The following is a 16382-nucleotide window of genomic DNA, read 5'->3' as shown; positions in this document are numbered from 1 at the left end:
TTATAAACAACTAGAAAATTGTGCAAAATAGGGATGCCTAGGTGGCTCAGTTGGTTAAACGTCTGCCTTCAGCTCAGATCATAATCCCAGGGTCCTGGGATCAAGTCCCACATTGGGCTCGCTCTCTCTCTCTCTCTCTCTCTCACACACACACACACACACATAAATAAATAAAATATTTTAAAAAAGATAAGAAAATTGTGCAAAATATATGAAACAACTGTTTTAGGCATTGAACAACAGCACTGTGATGCCTGAGAGAAGGGAACCAAAGAGGAGTCCAATGAAGGCTCTGGCTCTCTGCCTGGAGGTACTTTCTACACTGTGGCTCTGGGAAAAAGACCATAAGCAGAGCCCAGTGAGCTAAACAGGTTGAGGTGACAGAATTCAGGGTTTAGGGAGCCTGAGAAGGCTGGAATCTCTCAAGGCAGAGTACATACAGAAACAGCTCCAAAATTCTGTGTTGGGGTCTCCTTGAGTCTTTTGCTATACCAACCTGTTGGGTAGAATTCTACAAGGCTAGGCAAAGCCAAACTGTTAGGGGAAAAAAAACAACTAGGCGGCTTGAAACTGAATAATTCCCAGAGTTGATAACCGGATGGGAGACATTTGAGCTGCTACCAGCCAGAGTGGAGACTTCAAGGAATACTCCAGGCATTCAGCAGAGACCCTAGATGGGTCAGGTCTTATTAGAGGGCTAAATGCAGAAGCTTAAAATAAAGGCAATTTTAGATCCACCCTAAGAGTTTAAAAACTAGCCTAGAAAAAAATCAATCTAACCCACAAGTGCTTGCCAAAACAAAACTCAACCCTCTTTAGACAACAAAATCAAGATACCTAATGATGGAACATTCACAACATACAGCATTCAACAAAAAATTACTATATATACAAAGAGGCAGGAAAATGTAACCCACAATTAAAAGAAAAAATATTAGTCAATAGAAAGACTCAAAAATGGTGAAAATTGGGGTGCCTGAGTGGCTCAGTTGGCTAGGTATCTGCCTTCAGCTCGGGTAATGATCTCAGGGTCCTGGGATCGAGCCCCGCGCTGGGCTCTCTGCTCGGTGGGGAGTCTGCTTCTCTCTCTCTCTCTTTCTCTCTCTCAAATAAATAAAATCTTTAAAAAAATAAAATAAAATCTTTAAAAAATGGTGAAAATTATAGAGTTAGCAGATAATGATTTTAAAACATTATAAAATGTTTAAAATTTAAAGAAAAGCAACAAAATGAGAAAAAAAAGAAAGATATGAAAAACAAACACAAGTTCTAGAGAAGAAAAACACAGTAACTGAAATGAAAACTTCACTGGCTAAACCTAACAGCACAATAGACACTATAGGAAAGATTTTTATTTTTAAAATAAAAAAAGGCAAAGTCTCAGTGACCTATAAGATAATATCAAGTAATCTAAGTTATGTGTAATTTCAGACCCCAAAATGTATGTTGTGGGGGGGGGGGAAGGGGATACTTAAGAAATAATGGCTAAAACTTTCCCAAATTTGTTGAAATGTCTAAGCCCACAGATCCAAGAACTCCAAGAAAACCACCCAAGGCACACTGTCATCATCAAATTGCTGAAAACCAGCGAGAGAAAATCATACAAAGCAGCCAGAGAAAAAAGGCAAGCTAGACACAAGTGAACAGTGTTAAGAAGAACGTCTGACTTTCCATTAGAAACAATACAAGATAGATAACAATAGAAAAGCATCTTAAAATGCAGAAAAACAGAAACTGTCCATCTAAAATTTGAGAGCCAGCAAAAATACCCTTCAAAAATGAAGGAGAAATTGAGATTTTTCAACAAAATATGAGAGAATTCATTGCCAGCAGATCTTTTCTTTAGCTTTTAGGCTAAAGAAAAAACAATACATATGGGAATTTAGATATAAACAAAGGAATTAATAAGGGCAGCAGAAGTGGCAAATATGTGGGTAAATGTAGAAGACTTTTTTCATTAAAAGCAAAAATAGTAACATGAACTATGGGGTTTATTATATATGCAGAAGTAAAAGTTATGACAATAGCCCAAAGACTGAGGAAAATGAAAGTATACTCCATAAAGTTTTTACACTGTAAATAAAGCAGCGTATTATTTTAAGGTGATAGTATTAGTTAAAGATGCATATTTTATTTATTTTTTTAATATTTTTTTTAATTTTATTTATTTGTTGAGAGAGAAAGCACAAGCAGGGGGAGCAGCAGGCAGAGGGAGAAGCAGACTCCCTGCTGAGCAAGGAGCCTGATACAGAACTCGATTCCAGAACCGTTGGATTATGACCTGAGCTAAAGGCAGACGCTTAACTGAACCGCCCAGGCATCCCAAAGAGGCATATTTCAAACCCTAGAGTGTAAAAATAAAACAAAGATTTAAAATAGCAAATAGGCCAGGAAAGGAAACAGAATAATAAAAAAGTAAAAAAAAAAAAGCTAGGAAAAAAGGAAAGAATAAACATAAAACAGATGAGATAAATAGAAAACAAATAGCAAATTGGCAGACTTAAACCCAACCATATTAAAAATAAATGTAAATGGTTTAAATATTTCAATTAAAAAGCAAAGATGGTAACACTGGATTAAAACAACAACAACAACATACGACCTATCTGCTATTTAAAAGAACCTCATTTAAGAAAAAAAGACATAGGGGCACCTGGGTGGCTCAGTTAAGCGTCTGACTCTTGATCTCAGCTCAGGTCTTGATCTCAGAGTCATGAGTTCAAGCCCCACATTGGACTCCATGCTGGGTATGAAGCTTACTTAAAAAAAAGAAAAAAAAAGACATACATAGGTTAAAAATTAAAGGATGGGGGGCACCTGGGTGGCTCAGTTGGTTAAGCATCTGCCTTCGGTCAGGTCATGATCCCGGGGGGTCCTGGGATTGAGCCCCACATAGGGCTCCCTGCTCAGCAGGGAGTCTGCTTGTCCCTCTCCCTCTGCCCCTCCCACACCCATCCTCCACCCGCTGCTTGTGTGCTCTCTCTCTCAAATGAATAATAAATAAAATCTTTTTAAAAAATTAAAGGATAGAAAAATATATACCATGCAAACACTAACCAGAAGAAAGCTGGAGTGACCATGTTAAATGGAAACAGACTCAATGTAGACTTCAAGACAAGGAATATTACCATGGAGAAAAGGAGGCATTTTATAATTATAAAGGACTCAATTCACCAAGAAGGCATAACAATCTTAAATGTGTACATACCTAATTACAGAGGTTCAAAATACATGAAGCAAAAATGAACCAAACTGAAAGGGGAAATAGACAAATCCACAATTATAGTTGGAAACGTTAACACTCCTCTCTGAAATTAATAAGTAGAAATAAAACCAGTAAAGACATAAATAAGACTTAAATGACACTATCAACCAACTTGACTTAATTGACATTAATAGCACACTATACCCAAGGACAACAGAACACACATTCATTTTTTTTTAAAGATTTTATTTATTTGACAGAGAGAGACAAAGCGAGAGAAGGAACACAAGCAGGGGAGTGGGAGAGGGAGAAGCAGGCTTCCCGCTGAGTAGGGAGTCTGATGTGGGGCTCGATCCCAGGATCCCGGGATCATGACCTGAGCCGAAGGCAGACGCTTACCAACTGAGCCACCCAGGCGCCCCCACACATTCCTTTCAGATATACACAGAACAATCATAACAAGTCTCAATAGATCTCAAAATACTGAAACCACATAATATGTGTCCTAGAAACACAAGAGAATTTTTAAGCAGAAATTAGTAACAAAAAAATCTGGAAAATCCAGAAATATTTGGACATTAATTAAGAAATAAATTTATATGTAACACATGGTTTAAAGAAGATATCACAAACCAAATTAGAAAATATTTTAAAAATGACATATTAAAATGAGTGAGACATAGAGGGAATTTATAGCATTAAATGCTTCTATTATGAAACAAAAAAGGTTTGGGGTGCTCAGGTGGCGTAGTCGATTAAGCAGCCAACTCTTAGTTTCAGCTCAGATCCTGATCTCGGGGTCCTGGGATCCAGCCCGACGGTGGGTTCTGCACTCAGCATAGAGTCTGCTTCAGATTCTCTCTCCCTCTCCCTCTGCCCCTCCCACTTGTGTGTGCATGCTCTCTAAAATAAATAAATAAATACATAGATACATACATACATACATACTTTTTTAAAAGTGGGGTCACCTGGGTGGCTCAGTTGGTTAAGCGGCTGCCTTTGGGTCAGATCATGATCCCAGGGTCCTGGAATCCAGCCCCAAGTCAGGTTCCCTGCTCAGTGGTGAGTCTGCGTCTCCCTCTCACTCTGCCCTTCTCCCCGCTCGTGCTCTCTCTCTCTCAATAAATAAAATCTTAAAAGAAAAAAAAAAAGGAAACAAGAAAGGTTTGAAATCAATGACCTAAGTTTCCAACTCTGAGAAGCCAGAAAAAGAAGAACCAATTAAATCCAAAGCAAATATTATGAAACAATAAAGATAAGACTGGAAATCAACAACAGAAAACAAACAGCAAGACAATAGAGAAAATCTATGAAACTCAAAGCTGGTTCTTTGAGAAGATCAATAAAATTGATAAACTTATAGCTAAAGAATAAAAGAAAGAAAACATAAATTACCAATATCAGAAATTAAGGAAAGGACATTCCACTCCAAATCCTATGGGCATTAATATAATAAAAAAATGTTATAAACAGCTTTATGGCAATACACGAGACAACTCTGATGAAACAGGAAAATTCCTTGAAAGATATAAATGACCAAAATTAATACAAGACAAAATGGAAAATCTGAATAGCTTAATGATACACATACAATTTAGAATCTGCATTAGCTACAAAACATATTTTTAATATATTAACATCTTTTTTGAAATTCATAATAACAAATTTTCACCATCTTTAAATATACTGGTTTCAAATACTCTAAAGTTTCTCCATATTTAAGTCCTTTATTTACTCTTAAATTATTAGCTTGAATAATTTCCTATCATAGGAGAATTTATATTACTCTTCTAAGTTCTACCTAACTGCCTAAAATAATCAGCTCTACTTCTAAATTTGATATTTTTTATTCTTCAATTTGCTAATCGGCTTTTTACCACTTGAGATTATTTTCTATGCCTGATTTTATAAGCAAACTTTTGCTTATTATTATATGTTGTCCCATTTAATAGTAGTTTTATTTCTACTACATTTTATAGTCAAGTTTCCTTTCATCAACTGGCATTTTTAAATTCATTAACTTTGTAATGTCAAAGGCTTGTGTGTGTTTCCAGCACCTCCAAAATACCACTAAAAGGAAAGAAGCCCTAGATTCTTACATTCCAAAGCTTTGCCATAAAGTCCTTAGAAATCTCTAGCTTTCACAATTCCCAGCCACAACAGAGAAGCTCCTGTTCAATGTAGTGTTGAATCCTAACAAGGCTGCAGGAGGAGAGGACAAACACAGTGTCCTTGACCTTCACTTAAGAACAACAAAAAGTCTATACACACTCTGCAAAAACAAGAAATCTGAAAGCTCTAGGCTGGCAAACAGGCAACCTGGAACACTCATGACTACTTATTTCTACTGTTCCACATATATGGTGCCAGGTACAAGGAATGGAAAAAAAACCCAGACCCTATGTGTGGGGGGGCAGCAAGGGTGAGATGGGGTACTGTGGGGGAAGTGCTAGTTAGGGAATCGGGACCAAGCAATTTGAGACTGAATGTCCTTCAGTTGAATACATTTCAGCCAATACTTACTAGGCACACCCTCATTTAAAAAGGTACGTCTGACAGCCTCATTATGACTTAGGAAAAGTAGTTCTCAGCTTTTTTTTCTAGCAATCTCTGGACAGTCCCCTGGAATGTCCCAACATTCTCTCTCTACTAAGCCAGTTCTTCACACAGTTAGTATTAGTAGTCAATCAGCATTTGTTGAACTAAAGAATAAAAAATCTGGATTCCATATAAAACAAAAATTTACACTTTCCCCAGGAGGACATTCATGTTAAGATGCATTATGCTCTTATATTTATCCTGACTTTAAAAACATCAGCAATTTTGGGGCGCCTGGGTGGTTCAGTCAGTTAAGCATCTGACTCTTGATTTTGGCTCAGGTCATGATCTCTGGGTTGTGAGACTGAGGCCCAGCATAGAGCCTGCTTAAGATTCTCTCTCCCCTTCTCCCTCTGTGGCGTTCTCTCTCTCTCTCTCTCCCCCTCTCTAACAAAACAAAACAACAAAACAACAACAATAGAAAAAAACAAAACGTGTTTAATATGTTAATAAACAATTTCAATAATATTCTTAGGAATAATCACTGGACCACATCTGCATCCCACTGCCCATATGCTTACCTTGAGAACCACTGACTTGGCAAACGAGCTAACACCCCACTTCTTAAAAGTGCTCCTTAAAATTAAGTGTGCACTGTCAAATATTATGTATGATTTTTGACTTAAAAAAATTTTTTTTGCTAAGTAAATCAGTAAGTCATTATTTCTGCTTCTGCATATAGGTCATACTCAGATACTCTCAATTTGGAAGTTAGTACTAAAAAATGTGCTTAATTAACATTTCATAATGATGCAGTTTGAACAAACAGCTCTATTTTTTTTTTAAAGATTTTATTTATTTATTTGAGAGAAAGAGCACAAGCAGGTGGAGGGGCAGAGTGAGAGGGAAAAGCAGACTCCCTGCTGAGCAGGGATCCTGATATGGGGCTCGATCCCAGGACCCTGAGATCATGAAGGGAGCCGAAGGCAGACACTTAACCAACTGAGCCACACAGGCACCTTGAACAAACAGCTCTAGAAATAAAATTTATACATGCCAGCAAGAAGAGAAAAGGCCAGCTCCATAGTTTAATACATAATGAACACAAACTCAGTCCAAGTGAGGTTATAATGCCTAATCGGAATTTCCCAAACTGTCCTCTGGAATGTCTGAACAAAAACAAAATAAAACAAACCAAAAAGGATCCAAACCCCTAGAAAAGCTATAAAACAAGTGGTCAAAAACTGGCTGGGTGAGGAATGCCATACGACAGGAGAAAGCTTCTACTTTTTACTTACACTTTTGTAACGTTGGATTTTTGCATTACCATAAGCATGGATTTCTTCTAGATTTATTTTTAAAGCTACCACATCAGCTGATAGTAGGAAAGGTCAGTTCAGAGAAAGCTTGCCGCTCCTTACTACATGAGATAGGATATATTTTACATGAAGTACAGCACATTTTATTTTTTATTTATTTTTTATTTTTAAAAGATTTTATTTATTTATTTGACAGAGAAAGACACAGCGAGAGAGGGAACACAAGCAGGGGGAGTGGGGGAGGGAGAAGCAGGCTTCCCGCGGAGCAGGGAGCCCGATGCAGGGCTCGATCCCAGGACCCTGGGATCATGACCTGAGCCGAAGGCAGACGCTTAACGACTGAGCCACCCAGGCGCCCCGAAGTACAGCACATTTTAAATCCTTTTTCCTTACTATTTATTACCACAAAGCACTTCTGAAAGGAGAATAGGGAAAGGAACCAGGAGATTCTTAACATAAAGCCAGAGAAGTGTAGAGGTGCCATGTGACCATGACAGCCACCTAAGGGATCAAGCTTTGTGAAGAGGTGTCCTAATTTCTATTAACTGGCCTGTGGAAAACAGATTTAATCTCATATCCTGTAGGAGAAAAAAAAGGAAAGCAGGTTTCATTTTCTGAAGGTAACAAAAGTAACCAAATATTAAAGCTAAGAAAGTAAATACTGGTCCGTAATCCCTTAACCACAATTCCCAAATCCAAAAACTTCTGAAAACCACCAGTTTTCTGTAATTCATCTAGAAGAAAAACTTGATCTGAACTTAATTGGCAGCAATATCTGACCTGAACTGACATGAGACTATTTATAGTCTACCCACTAAAGTAAGAACAGCCATACGTTTGGCTGCCGAAATATTAATGTATTTGACTATGAAGTGCTGCCCCTGACTCTGCAGGGCCATTACGTAATATATGGTAAAAGCATCTTATTAGCTTTCTAAAAATAAAAAAAATTCTGAATTCTAAAATACTGACGGCCCTTACAGTTTCCAATAAAGGACTATGAACCTAAAAATGGCTTTTTATTAAAATGGTCCTGTCAGCCTCCACTGAAATATACAATTTTTCCTGAAAATATTCTTATAATTTGAACTAATTAAATGCTCTTTTCTAAAAACTTACTGCTATTAAAAATATTCTACTTTGAATATCTGTAAACCTATAACTGCATTAATAGAACATTTTTGTACATTTATTTATTTGAGAAAGAGAGAGAGCACACAAGCAAAGAGGAGGGAGGTACAGAGAGAGAGGGAGAGAGAACTTCGGGCAGACTCCCACTGAGCGCGGAACCCAACACAGCCTCCATCTCACGACCTGAGCCGAAACTAAGAATTGGACACTCAACTGACTGTGCCACCCAGGCACCCCAGTTAGAACATTTTATACCACTTCAACATTACTTTAGATCAACCTCTCTCTGAAGGCAGCATTAAAATCAGAAGGGTGGTATCATTCTGGCAGGAGGGTGGTAGCAGAACGGGGTAGACAGTAAAGTTAAAAAAGCAGACCTCTGTCAATATGCTTTTTCTTTCTATGTTTAAAAAACGAAAACAAACAGCATGAGATTTTTTTAACGTACCAAAGAGGAGCACAGATTTTAAAAGTGAACAAGTACCAATTTAAATCAATAAAAGAATCAAAATCAAAATAAAGTCACATAATTCAAGTAGTTATCAAGGAATAGAACACAAAATAAAAGTCATGTAATAGAACATCTACAAGTAAGGAAAATTATATATTTTTGCACAGTCATGTATCAATTCTATTATAATATATGACTAAATGACAAATGATAACAAAACTTGCAAAACTCAAAGGTCTCTATTATGGAAAGAAAACTGTAAAGCCAGATTAAAGCAAGAACTAAGACTTAAGACTACTAAAAACCTATAATTAATTACAATGCAGAGTGATTTAGAAGATTTTACATGAAAAAAAGGACAGAATCAGCATTTTAATAAACATAAATACAGTACTATATTTTAAACCATTGTATCTACATAAAACAAAATTGGTAAAAATTTTTTTAAACTATACACCAATCCTTCCTCCCTCCCCCACTCTCGCACAACTAACAAATGCTAGAAACAATGCAACCAAACAGGAACCTCATTTCACAACTGGTAGACATGAAAGCAGTGAAAACCTCTTTTAATAAATGTGTGAGATACTGAAGAACCCCAAATTATTTCTGTCTAAAGGAAACTCTCACAAAGTTATACTCAAAAAAAACCCCCCAAAAACAAAAACAAAAACTAAAAACGGAAAAATAACTCAAAACACTCCTTAAAGCAACATTAGTAGCAAAACTGGGCATTGCTATATCCTAGAGAGGAAGGATGAGGCTATCTTTACCACTATTATTTACTAAATTGAGTTTTTACTGTCCATCAAATACATACAGCCCTCAGAAATAGTACATATGAGAACACCACTGATATGCAGAATTCTACATTAATTAAAAATTTAAAACTTCACGGTAAATTAGGATATAAAAAGTCCATGTCATACATAAGAATTTAAATATGAGACTATCAAGGATAAAGAGCAAGCCAAGAGGACACCAAGTAAGTAAGAATAACCAAACTCTCTACTACAAGATTTACTAAAAAAGAACTGTAAAGCTATAAAGTCAGTTACCTAAAAATAGGAAATTAAAGAAAGTCAAAGTTGAAAGTCAAAAATCTAAGAATTTAATCCATTAAGAATATTTTTTTAAAGCCCTTATTTTCTAATGGGAGTCGGGGGTGGGACTAACAGGACCTTCAGGTGCTAGAAAACAAAGACCGTGGGAAAATAATTCTTTCTACTCAGTGATGAAGGTTGCACATAATGTAGCATATATGCCAGTCTAGTAGGTTTTAAGGATAGTCCTTGGTTAATTACGTAACAGATCCAAATTCAAGGCATCTCTTTGAACTAGGTCATTCACATAATTCCTACCGCTTAAGACAGATACAGGTATGTGCTCATGCTACCGGAATTCAGTATCTTATAGGAATAACTTCAAATTTAAATTATGAAAGTATTAATAATGCTATGCAGGTATCAAAACCCAATTTTACATCCTTTATACCATGCAATGTATTTTGACAGGGTGATCTTAGTTTCCTTACAAATTACTTAACTCTTAGTTAACTACAGTTAACTACAAATTAGTTAACTATTCCGATTTAAGGAGCTTCCACAGTTGAGTACAGCATAGTGAGACAATGTTCATAAGTATCCAAAAGTCAGTGAGTTTACAATCAAGTGGGAGAGAGTACCACATAAAAACAATTTAAGAAAGCTTACTAAGAAGTAATTAAGTCCAAGTTGTAAATATAAACGGGTATTAAATATATACCAATCAATATACAGGAACATTCAAAAGGAAATTATTTTTCAAGATACACACTTCTAAGAAGTTTTATAGGCATTGATCTCAATCAGGTTGTCATCACTGAAAATTATTTTGCAACTCCTATTCTGCTTCCAAACCAGTTTACAAATCACACGAGGAAATCTGCCTCATTACTTTGAACTCATTTTGGACCCCAAATAGTACTGCCCAGACAAATCATTTAACCAGACCTGAAAAATGGTTCTTGGTTGTTCCCCAAAATCAAATCCACCCTGAAAGAATGAAGATTTTCCCCTACGGAAATTCCAAAGAGTATCTCATACTCTGGAAGCAACTCCTAAATAATTCCTCAGATGTTTAAAAAAAAAAAAAGGCAGGACATTTCCCCTTTCAGAAAAGATGGAGTAACAGTGGTCAGATGTACCCCTGCAACTAAAAAACGGGATGAAATATATAAACAACAGTTTTCAAAACACTGGACATCATGCAAGGAAGGACAGTGATCCCTAAGAGATGGTAAACAAACAAGGTGAGCCCTGCAATTGCCCTAGCTTGCCGAGGGAAAGATTCCAGGCCACCAAGCAGGGAGGGGAAACCCAAGTGGAAGTCAGAGACCTCCCTTAATTGAGGATTTGCAGTGGCGATTCTGGGAAAGCCAAGGCAGTGAGAGTTTGCAGTGTACAGTACTGAAGAGGAAAGAGCTACACAGAGAAAGAACTCTGGAGAGGGGGGACCCCTCCAGTATTCAGGTGAGCAGTAAAAAAGTAACTAGGGAAAACACAGCTAACATCACACTTAATGGTACAATGCTTTTCCACCAAGTCTGGGGAAAAAGCAAGGAAGCCCAGTCATACTTCTATTCAGCATGGTATTTGAGATCCTAGCCAGCACAATAAGGCAAGAAAGAGAACTTGAAGGTTAGAAAGTAAAATTGACTTTCTTTGTAACTGATATAGTTGTACATGTAAAAACAACAACAGAACCAACAAAAATGCCACTAAAAGTGATGAATGAAATGAGCAAAGTTTATTTGTTCAGTTCATTCAATCATACTGATGAAAACAAATTGTATCCAAGTGAAAGAGGCTTTAATACAGAAAGGCTTCCAGGAAGAAAAGTTTAGAGAAGGCTTTCTGAGAGTAAGAAGCAATATGGTTTGGAAGCCAGAAACTGGGAGAATATTATACATAAGGAATAGCCTTTCATAAAGTAAAAGGACAAAAAGGGAGAAAATCATACAGAAAATAGAGAAAAGATTGTATGGGAGAAGGCAAAGATTCAAAAGTAGGGAGCGACAGTTGATGGATGGAAGCAGTAAAGTTGCTGGGTTCTGACGCGGGTGTTTGGATTTCATAGAGTAAGAACACACAGGTTGATAAAAGAAAATAACGTGTAGGAAATGTTTTCTGGGGAGAAACTAGGAACAGAACTGACAGGAAGCTATTTTAATAATCTGGCCATAGCCTGAGGATGACTTAGAATCAGGAAAGGTGGCATGGAAACAAAAAAGGAGAGACTCAAGGTACAAAGCCACAGAGAAAGAGCTAAAGAATATGGCAATATTCCAAGATTCAATGTTTCAGGATTTCAAGATTCAGGAATTGGGAGGGTGGGCTACCAGTGATGGACCCAATAGGGTCAACAACTTTTAAGGGAGGGGAAGCAGAGGCCCCTCTCCAGAGTGACCTGCCTTAAAAGCACCCTGAATGACAATTCCCAAATCTTTGGGAGGTTAAAGGAAAACAAGAGAAAATGACATTACACATTTTTAAGTACAGTAAATAAAAGTCTAGAGAGCATCCGCTTCCAAAGCAAACACAAAACATCAGTGTGGAGCTGGGGCTCTGGCAGGTTCAGGAAGCGTAGGGCGGTGTCACAATGTGCTGAGGCCGACTCACAAGCTGTGTGTGGGGCACAGGGTCCCCTTTTTAAAGTTTTCAAACCAGCCCTTACTGGCTTGAAATGTGATGTGTTTTGCATTTTCATTCTATTGTTTTGTTTTTGTTATTTCTACAAAGAGCCTTTTCACTAATTCTCTTCGTGTTTTAAAAGTAATGTTTTCCCCTCTGGGTCTGTGTTTCAGGAATGGGAATGTCTCTCTATACCAATCCACAGATCCACCTGTGTGGTTTAAGTGGAAATCAGTAGTGTGTCCTTTTGTTTAAGGGGATTCAGCAACACTGCAAAATAAAAACATCATAAATTTTAAATACTTTGGTATAAAAATATAAAACTTTTATAGTGAAAAGGCTGACAAAAGAGTAGTTAGGAAGAGATTTATTTTAAAATCTGTTGGTACATCTAAGTGCAGAGATTCTATATTCAGAATTTCCACAGAGATATACATCTGGGTAAAAGATCTCCTCATGAAGAGGATACTACTGAGCATGATACACCATCTGCAAGATTTTCACAGCAGGAAAAATACCTAGCTCCTTGGAGGGCCTCAGTTTTCATCTTTTTAATTTGTATCTTCCTCCTTCCACATCAGAACCCAGCAGATGCTCGAAACATTTCTCTTGATATACTGACCTGGGCCTAAGTTAGGGAACCTGATCCACTTCCACTTCTTGAGGTTCTCAGTATTGTTTTTAAAATAAAGATATGCCAGGGTGCCTGGGTGGCTCAGTCGTAAAGTGTCTGCCTTCGGCTCTGCTCGGGTCATAATGCCAGGGTCCTGGGATCGAACCCATCGGGCTCCCTGCTCCACGGGAAGCCTGCTTCTCCCTTTCCCACTCCCCCTGCTTGTGTTCCCTCTCTCGCTGTCTCTCTCTCTCTTTCTGTCAAAATAAATAAATAAAATGTTTAAAAATAAATAAATAAAAATAAATAAATAAAATAAAATAAAGACATGCCAAAACAGCATTATAAAAATTGTGTTATTTTTTTCAGATTTTTTTATTTATTTGACAGAGAGAGACATAGCAAGAGTGGGAACACAAGCAGGGGGAGTGGGTGAGGGAGAAGCAGTCTTCCTGCGGAGCAGGGAGCCCGATGCAGGGCTCGATCCCAGGACCCTGGGATCATGACCTGAGCTGAAGGCAGACACTTAACGACTGAGCCACCTAGGCACCCCATAAATTATGGTATATTTTAAATATATACATTTAATAAATTAACAGTTTTAGGAAAAGAATACAATGTAACCTATCCTATTCACTAGATAAAGGATTAATAAACAGGTTCGTTTGTCATAAACTATACAGTGTGATCTAGTAACTAGAACAAGTTCAAAGTTATAATCAATATTTTCTTTCCATCCTGTGAATTTATCTCTTAGAATGTCTACACCTATTATGTGCAAACCATTTTGCTGGGTGCCAGAACAGTATAAACTTGTTTTGAGCTCAAGGTACTTCTAGTACCTTTTCTCTTTTTCTTCTCCCTTTCCTCTTGTTGAGGAACTTCTCCCTTTTCTCTAGTTGAGGAACTACAAGGAGCTTCTAAGGATTATCACACCCCACCCATGCCCTTGAGAGGAATCTGGTGGCCTTGCCCTATGGATTACCCGCTACCTTCTCCGTTCAAGCAGTTTCAATTCTTCTTTCTCTCCTGGGTCCTTGCTACACACCTTTAAGTAGATCTTGTACCTGACCTTAACTTGTTGTCTTCTCAATCTTGCCCTGCTTTCACTGTCTCCTTCCTTTCTTTTCCAAACATCTTTTTAAAAAAGATTTATTTATTTTTTATTTTAGAGAGAGAGAGGGAGAGAGAATCTCAAGCAGACATCCCACTGAGCACAGAGCCCAACACAGGGCTGGATCCCACGACCCCAAGATTATGATCTGAGCCAAAATCAAGAGTCAGACACTGAACCGACTGAGCCACCCAGGAGCCCCTTTCCAAACATCTTGAAATAAACTACACTCACTGCTGTCCTTCTCCCTACCATCCATTGTCTCTTTCACCCCTTGTAATCTAGGTCCATAAATGAACGCACAGAATTTGTAGCAACTGACAGTGCAATGGGTCAGTTAGCATCTTCTAAGTGTCACCAGCACTACCAGAGCTTAGTAGTTTTTTTCATTCTGAAAAATATCAAGCTCTGAACATGCAAAGCTGAGAAACACTGGGTAGCCAACACAGTATAGGCATCCCACAACTGCAACTGAAAACAACTTAGTGATAATGGAAAGAAAGATGGCAAGAAATGGGGTGGGCTGGGTGAAGGGCACTACTTAACAGTAACAGGGCTGAGAGAGAGGTATGGAAGTGACAAGAAAGCAAAGAATTGATGAACTAAAGAGGAGTAAAATGAAGGAAAATATGCTAGATTTCCAGTCAACAAAGCTTCCTTTTTCAATTTTGGTTGAGAATCAAATTAAACTAACGCTAGTTCAGTGAACCACTTGGAGATTTACAGATATGTAACAACCTTCAAGCTGTAGAAATGCACACATACCCAGAGGCTCTTCTGGGTACTCCTTTTGATCTTATCCCTTTCACTGGTTCAGCATCTGGGCCTCAAGAGATGGATCCACACTCACCTCAGGCAGTCAAGGAAGAGGTCACTTCCTCTACTCTCTGCTCCTACAGATAAGATTAATGAGTCACCACTTTCTAGCTCCACCTGGTATCATTTGCATAGCTATAGGTACAGTGACGAGCACCGTTCTGGTTTATGACTAATCTTCTTTGAATGCTATTGTTTTGTTTTGTTTTTTTTAGAGTATATTTGACACTGATTCAAATATACAGAATCACATCATTATTTCTAAGATCACTTCCAGTACTGAAATGCACTGTAATCTACGAGTCTGAGTCTGACATGTCAGAGCCTGTGAGTCGGCCTTTGGCCCCGTACCCTCTGTACCCCAGACCAGCTTTATAAAGCATCGAGCACTGGGCTAACCATCTTCTCTATGTGCTAAATGTACTCCTCTGTGCCTCTGCACAGGCTGTTCCTGCTGCCTGAAGTGCCCTTTTCTTCCATGACTTACTGGGAGTGTTTCCTTCCCTGGAAAGGCTTTCTTGACCTCCCGTTGTATTGATGACTTTCCTTCCTCCCCACCCCATCCTTTGCAATGTCTATCACAGCTTTGATTACATCAAACGGCACTCATCTGTGTCCAAGTCAGTCTCACCCCCGTGCCTGTGCACTCCTTGGGAGCAAAAATCTCTTCTCATCCCATTCTTGTAGTCCTAGCTTCCTTCTTTCTTTCCTTCTTCCCACCCCATTCTTAAAGTCCTAGCTTCTTTTCTTTTTTTTTTTTAAGATTTATTTATTTTGATAGAGAGAGAAAGAGAGAATGGGGGCATGCACAAGCAGGGGGCCAGGCAGAGGAAGGAGAGAAGCAGACTCCCTACTGAGTGTGTGTGTGCGTGGGGGGCCCTGCAGGGCTCAATCCCACAACCCTGAGATCATGACCTGAGCAGAAACCAAGAGCTGCATGCCCAATCGACTGAGCCACCCAGGTGCCCCATCTTGTAGTCCTAGCTTCTAAAAGCATTCAGCACATGGTACACACACAAATGTTCAGTGAAATTGTAGTCATCCTTGTCCCAAGCATATAAAAAGATTTTATTTATTTTTATTTTTTTTTTTTAAGATTTTTTTTTTTAAAGTAATCTCTACACCAATGTGGGACTCAAACTCACCACCCAGAGATCAAGAGTCACATGTTCCAACAACTGAGCCAGCCAGGTGCCCCATAAGATTTTTTTTTTTTTTTTTTTAAGATTTATTTATTTGAGAGAGAATGAGAGAGCACATGAGAGGGGGGAGGGTCAGAGGGAGAAGCAGACTCCCTGCCGAGCAGGGAGCCCGATGCGGGACTCGATCCTGGGACTCCAGGATCATGACCTGAGCCGAAGGCAGTCACCTAACCAACTGAGCCACCCAGGCGCCCGCCCCATAAGATTTTAAAAGGAATAACCATTCTGATCATTTCTACTAATAAGGATTAAAAGGATACTCATTAAACTCTAAAACAAGTAAGATTTTCAGACAAATTAAAAAGTTTGATAACAATATTCT

At 38.2% G+C, this 16382-nt stretch overlaps 1 protein-coding gene across 5 annotated transcripts in view; it reads right to left on the bottom strand.

The window, feature by feature from the left end:
* The window catches only part of TNRC6B (trinucleotide repeat containing adaptor 6B), a 248772-nt gene that overhangs the window by 223318 nt on the left and 9072 nt on the right, over nucleotides 1-16382 (bottom strand). The window lies entirely within an intron of this gene.

The sequence above is a fragment of the Phoca vitulina genome, unplaced genomic scaffold, assembly GCF_004348235.1.
Source record: "Phoca vitulina isolate PV1807 unplaced genomic scaffold, GSC_HSeal_1.0 scaffold19, whole genome shotgun sequence".
NCBI classification, from domain to species: Eukaryota; Metazoa; Chordata; class Mammalia; order Carnivora; family Phocidae; genus Phoca; species Phoca vitulina.
Note: the sequence above shows the minus strand (reverse complement) of the source record. Positions and strands in the feature narration are given on the sequence as shown.